Raw genomic sequence first — 6666 nt, 5'->3', positions numbered from 1 at the left:
TAAATGGGTGAATTATATGGTATGTGGATCATTTCTCAAAAAAGAGCCTGTTCTTTGGACCCGAGACTCCACTTCTAGAAATTCCTTCTAGGAATCATTCAAGTACACGAAAACATAGGCATAAAGCTTTCCATCATAGTATTGTATGTAATGGCAGAAGTGTGAGAATAACCTAAGTGTCCATCAGTAGGGGAATGAGTCGGTTATATTCATCCCTGGGACGGAACAATGGACTCATTAAAAATGAGAATCACATGGACAAGGTCCAAGATACACTGCCAAGTTTTTTTGTTTTTTGTTTTAAAGCAAGTTACAAAAATAAACCTGTAGATTAAAGGGACATAAAAGAGAGGTTTTTTAAAAGACGAAATTATAGCATCTAGGGATGCACACTTGAGTGATAACAAGCCAGAAAATGATTATCTTAAAAATCCGGATAATGGAAACTTTTGGGGGGAGGTAGGGAGTGTGACTAAGATGGGGCACACTGACGGCTTCTGGGGGGGTTGGGGGGGCGCTGGCAGAGTTCTTCACCCGGGCAGTGGGTCCAAGGGTGTTTGCCTCATAACATGTCGAGTTGAGCAATCATTTTATGTGGTCTTTCTGTATGTGTCATATTTTACAATAAAAAGATTTAAAAAATAAAGTATACTCATTCCTGGGCTTCCCTGGTGGCACAGTGGTTGAGAATCTGCCTGCCAATGCAGGGGACACGGGTTCCAGCCCTGGTCTGGGAAGATCCCACATGCCGCGGAGCAACTAGGCCCGTGAGCCACAACTACTGAGCCTGCGTGTCTGGAGCCTGTGCTCCGCAACAAGAGAGGCCGCGATAGTGAGAGGCCCGCACACCGCGATGAAGAGTGGCCCCCGCTTGCCGCAATTAGAGAAAGCCCTTGCACAGAAACGAAGACCCAACACAGCCAAAAATAAATTAATTAATTAATTAAAAAAAAAAAGTATACTCATTCCAATTTTTTTAAAAGCAAGTATCATAGGATTCCATTCTTGTAAAAACAGTCTATATCTATATGTGTATACACAGAAAAAGACTTGGAAGTTTGAAATTTGGGGTGCTCTTAATTTATATTTTTCTATTTATTTTTCTGCAGTGAACAAGAATTACTTTCACAACCAGAAAAAAATAAAGCTTTTTGCTGTGTCTCGGGCATTCCCTTGGAGCTCTGGCATCGTGTGAGCAGAAAGGTGGATTGTGATGACCTTGGAGCAGCTGGGAGATGGCACAGGGGTCTGTGCAGGAGAAGACCAGGGTTCATTGCCTGCTCAGTGCGCAGGCCTAGCCAAGACCCCAAGGCCCAGCCTGGAGACTCGGCCCCCTTCGGGTTGCTGGCGGCAGCTGCTGCACAGCCGTCCCGCTGGCCTCGTGCTCCAAAGATGCTGGGAACGCAGTTTGGCCTGGCGAGCTCGATGGAGGTCACTCTGCTTCCATCTGTCCAAGTCTCCTATCGTGGGCCGAGGACGAGAAGCCCAGGCAGAGGGCAGGCGAGGCAGGGGTGAGGCGGGGGGCAGCTTCTCACCCTGGCTGGCCTTGCTACCACCAGCAAAAACCGCATAATAATAGCTAAATGAGCACTTTCTACATGCCGGGCACTCACGCTAGGTGGGTTTCCTGGTTCGTTTTATTGAGTCCTCGGATGACCTGAAGGATGGGGGTGGGGATCATCATCTTCATATTACAGGTGGGCAAAGTGAGGTCGGGGAGGCCCCTGGAGCAGTCACTACCTCTGAGGCTGGACTTAGCCAGACCCCTCACGTGCAGGGCCTCAGTGACTCCTCGCAGGAACCCTGGGAGGGGGCTGCCCTCATTTGGCAGATGAGGACGCTGAAGCTGAGGGAGGTGGTCAGCTCCCCACGCCCCACAGCAACTGCGGCAGGGCCAGGCGGCCTCTCCCAGCTTTGAGGGGCGGTGGGCGTGTTCCCACCCCTGCGGACTGGCTCCTAGTCAAGCTAGTGACTGTACTATAACCTCAGGAGCGTGTGTGACAGCGGCCAAAGTGCTCTCAGAGACACCGTCTCATTTGCTGCTTTCAGCAGGCCTGTAAATCTTCCGTCTGACTGTATTTCCCCCCCATTTTAAAGTCTGGAGGCCCAGAGAGTTGAGTGACAGGCCGAGGGGGCCCGGGGCTTCCATTACGCAGCTGCTGCTCCCGCCCTGCGTGGGGCAGCTGGCGTGGGGGCCCCAGAGGCAGGGTGGCCAGCCCCTTTCCCGCTGCGGGGAGACAAGAGAGCAGCTCTCCAGAGGAGCTGGGCCCCCTCCTGGCCGAGCTCCCCAGCCACAGCGTGTGCCTTCCCAGCAGGAGAAAGGACACCCAATGACAGAGCCAAGGGCGAAGTGCCAGGGACAGCTGCCAGGTCTCATGGGATCCAGAACCCTCCGTGGCCTCAGCCCAAGATCATCCCCTGCACCTCCATCCGTCAACAGTCAGCCAGCTCACGTTGGGGGGCTCACACCACGTACAGAAGCCAGGCCACCGCCAACAAGAGGGGCCGCTTCTCGAGTGCCCACCACTTACTTGCTGGGCACCAACTGCGCTAACCACCAAAGCCTCACCACACTTTCAGGAAAGGCAATGGAGACTCAAAGAGGTTGAGTGACTTGTCCAAAGTCACAGAGCCAGGAAGCCTCAGTTTCCACCAAGGAGGGACAGAGGAAGGGACCATTCAGGACCCTTCGGTGAGAGGGAAGAGACCCACGTGGAAGGGAGGTGGGGAGTAAGGGAGGGCCTGTATCGTGAGCTCTGACTCTCTCAGGACATAATTTACTCATTGATCCATCCGTTCTTTGTTCCTTTACACATTCGTGGACCATCTCCACATGCCAGTGTTTTTGCTGGGCATTGAGGACGCAGGTAAACCTGGCTGATCTCTGCTCTCCCAGAGCTCATGGCCTAGCAGGGCAGGATGGAAAGGAGAACTGAGGCAGTCAGAGGCCCCCACTGGCTAGTGGCTAGTATTTACTGAGGGTCTACTGTAGGCCAGGACCAGTGCTGGGCACTGAGGGCACCAAGTGAGTGAGAAGCACAAGGCTCCTGCCCTCCTGAGGCGTACATTCTAGAGGTGTCCAGCCTTGAACCTCCAGAAACCGTGCTTGCATGACCCCTGAGCCCTGAATACAACCGGAAATTTCTCAGAAAGGGCTGGGGGATGCAGCAGACCTAGGGGTTCTCCATGAGTCATATTGGGGCCTGGTTCCGGGCTGCTGAGCAGGGATCCGGGAAGGACAGGAAACCCGATGAGTGCCTTGCTAGGGACTAAATCAGGGCCCTGGGAGGCCAGAGATATTCAAAGGGGTCTGGAGTCATCCAGTTTGGACAACTGGAAGGCCAAGGGCCAGCCATTCAGGATTGTAGCCACAGACTCCTGGGGCTGGGGACACGGCAGAGAATCTCAGAGCTGGGAGGGGCACCACGGCTCTTACAGGGCAAAGGTCACTTGCTGAGGCCACCCAGGCCCTACCAGGCCTTTGTTCCTTTGCTCCCCAGTGAGGCAATACTGGGTCAGAGGCAGCTTTATGGCATTCGATTCTAACCACTCTAGCATCAGGTCCACATTACAGCCTAGGGAGGGTGAAACGGAGCTGTGAGAGGACTTGCCCAAGATCACACGTCAACTCATCCCAAGCAGAGTGTGAACGGGCGAACGGCCCAACCCTTTCCTCCAGCTCGCACCCCAGGACGCTGCCCGGAGGATGGGCACATCCACACACCGTGCTGGTGATGTGCATGGCACTCCACCGGGGGCACAGCATGAAAGCTCTCTGCCTCAGCCTCCCCGGTGGGGTGCTGGGGTTTATTTTTTGTTTCTTCCAAATGCACGACCTTTGCCGTCACCTGGAGATGTTAAACCAAGGGGTGCCTCTCAGTATGAATAGCAGACAGGATGCCCCAGAACCGCAGCCGAAAAGCTGGATTTATATTTTTAAGTGGAAGTTTTAAAACTGCCAAATTCCTTTGGTAAAAAAAAGAGTCAAAACAGGAGAATTTAAAAAATAGGAGAATGGCTAAATAAATTCTTAATAGAATATTATACAGCCATTAAATAACTTTAAAGAAAATTTGAATGCTGTGAGAAAGTGTTCACAGTACGATGTAACGTGGGGGTGGGGAGAGGGAAGGCAGCTGTAGAGTATGATTACAGTTAAAACACACACTTAGATACACACGTATGATCCGTGCAGAAAAACAGGACTAGAGAGAAATACAACAAAATACCGATGGCATTATCTCTGGGCACTGAGGTGACAGATGACTTTCATTTTCTCCCTTCTACCTTTCTGTAGTTCCCCAATTTTACAATGAGTATGAATTGCTTTTATAATTAGACATAAAACAGAAAAGCAGAGTCGGGGGTTGCTCTTGCCCAAGCTTCCCCTCCCTACCTGCCCCTCCCTCCACACCAAGCTGGGGGCTGCTGGGCTCTGTCCTCGCTGGCCGGCCTGGCCTGGCCGGAGATCATGGGGTTCACCAGCCATCCCTGCCCGTGGAGGAACCAGCGAGGGGCCACTGCCCTCTTGGAGCCCAGGCCCCGCCCCAGGCCCTCTGGAAGGGTCAACTGCAGTATGTAAATTTCCTGGCTGGGAACTCTGGGAGATGATCCTCTCCAGGGCTGAGAATCAAAACATTCATTATCTACTGTATGAGAAAAGCCATCTTCTTTGTTCCTTGCATCCCTTTCGGAGCCGCTGAGCGCAGCGGGAGGGCTGAAGGAGAGCTGGCCTCTGTCACCTTCTCACTGCAGGCCCCAGGCAGGCTCCCAGCTTCCCCATGTGGGACTGGAGCGCCCGTCCCACCTGGTCTCCAGGGCCCTTCCAGCCCCAACGCTCTGGGCTGCTTCTAATCTGAGAGGCAAAGGCCCGGGGGGCACTGGCCCTGTCTTAGAAAAGCTGTCTGGATTCATTCAAGTGCAGTGTTTGGAAAAGGCTGGAGAGTCAGAATGTAGCATTCGCCACCACCTCCATCGACCCAGCCCTGCGTCTGGCTGGCACCTGCTTTTGCCCCACCCTGTTCTCACCCACTGGGGCTGGACTAGCGGAGGTTTCCAGAGAGACGGGGCTCCCTGCTCTCCAGAGCTGGCCGCAGAGTTGGGCCAGTTCCAAAACGATGCCCTCACTTCCTTTCGGCCACCCCACCCGCTCCCGGTTCTGGAAGCTTCTGCCTTCCTCCTGGACTATTTTAGCAATCAGGTCACCCGTGGGCTCACTCTGAGCTTGTGGCCAATTAGAACCCACATGCCTTCTTCACAGAAATAGTGGTACCTCTGCCTCCTCCAGATCCTTCCAAAGTCAGGGTCCTCGGGGTGAAAACACAGAACGAGGTGGTGACCTGGTGGTCCTCCCGTATCGGGAGGTGTGGGGGGCTTGCTCAGGAAGTGAGGCCAGGCACTGCTTCTGTCCCCATCGTGGCCAGCGACCTGCAAAGGTGGCTGCTGGCATGGAGGGAGCGTTGGTCACAAGGACGTTGGGGTGGCCTGCACATCTGTGTGTTCCCACACGGTGCCGCATCGGCGCTGGAGACACACGTCCCTCCCTCTGGTCCTCACCGGCCCCAGGCAGTGAGCTGATGCTCATTTGGAGGGGAGCTGAGTGACCTGTCAAGGTCACCGTGCTGGTGAGCAGCAGGGCCGAGACGGACCCTGGGGAGCCCCAGCAAAGCTCAAGTCCACCTGGGCTGCCCTGGCATTTCCCTAGGGCCTGGCAGACAGTGGCAGCCGGCCCAGCTGGCAAACGAGTTCTCATGAAGCCTGGGAGGCTCTGCAGCCCTGGTTCTACCCAAATAGCAGGTTCCCAGGACCGCACGAAAAGCCCAAAGCCCCGTGTAGCCCGTGTGTTCCGCTCAGAGCTGCTGATTACCTACTCCTGCTTCTGCTAAGCCCTGGCCAACAGCAGGTGGAGCCTTCTGGCCTAAGACCCGCCCCCCGCCCCCTCCCCGACACCTTGGCTTCAGGCGGCGGAATGTGAGCCGGTTCCCATCCTTCCCTCCCCCAGGCCTCTGACTGACCACAGGCCTTTCCCAGCCAACGCGGAACCAGGTACTGGACCAAGAGCAGATCCTCGGGAGCCTGCAGTCCATCCAGGAGGAAAAAAGATAACAAACATGCAAACAGAAGGGTTCTCCGTGATTGTGTAACGGAGGTGCAGCGGGAGTGGGGGGTGGGGGCAGGGCAACTGAGAGGGGGTGGAGAAGAGCTGCGGGAGGAGGGATGCAGGGGCCTGCGGCCTGGGGCTGGGAAGAGCTGGGCACCGTCCAGGAACTGAAGGAAAGCCAGTGTGGCTAGGGCAGCACAGTCCAATAGGAATAGAATGCGAGCCACACATGCAATTTACAATTTTCTAGTAGCCACAATAAAAAAGTAAAAAGAGGGAGTTGGCATGGGGTCTCTGTCCAGGCTGGTTCCACCACAGTTTCCTTTAAGATCACACTGACCTTGGACCCAAGGCTGCCTTACAAAGTACACAGTGTTCCTGAAAGTACACCTTTCACAACAGTCTTAAAGTTTGCAGCAGAAGAATGTAAAGTTCCTGCAGCAACAAGTGCACTTATTACCAATGATGGGATAGGAATAAATCCTGCACAGACAGCTGGAAATGCTTTTCCAAAGCATAGTTCAGAACTGTGAATTACTCCTAGAGATCGTGTTGGAAGTTGTTAA

The 6666-nt window shown here is 54.1% G+C and overlaps 1 pseudogene; it reads left to right on the top strand.

The window, feature by feature from the left end:
• The first annotated feature begins 2833 nt into the window (after nt 1-2833).
• Nucleotides 2834-6666, top strand: LOC132349506 (ubiquitin-fold modifier 1-like; annotated as a pseudogene).

The sequence above is a fragment of the Balaenoptera ricei genome, chromosome 15 (assembly GCF_028023285.1).
Source record: "Balaenoptera ricei isolate mBalRic1 chromosome 15, mBalRic1.hap2, whole genome shotgun sequence".
NCBI classification, from domain to species: Eukaryota; Metazoa; Chordata; class Mammalia; order Artiodactyla; family Balaenopteridae; genus Balaenoptera; species Balaenoptera ricei.
This window is presented reverse-complemented; position numbering and strand designations above follow the sequence as displayed.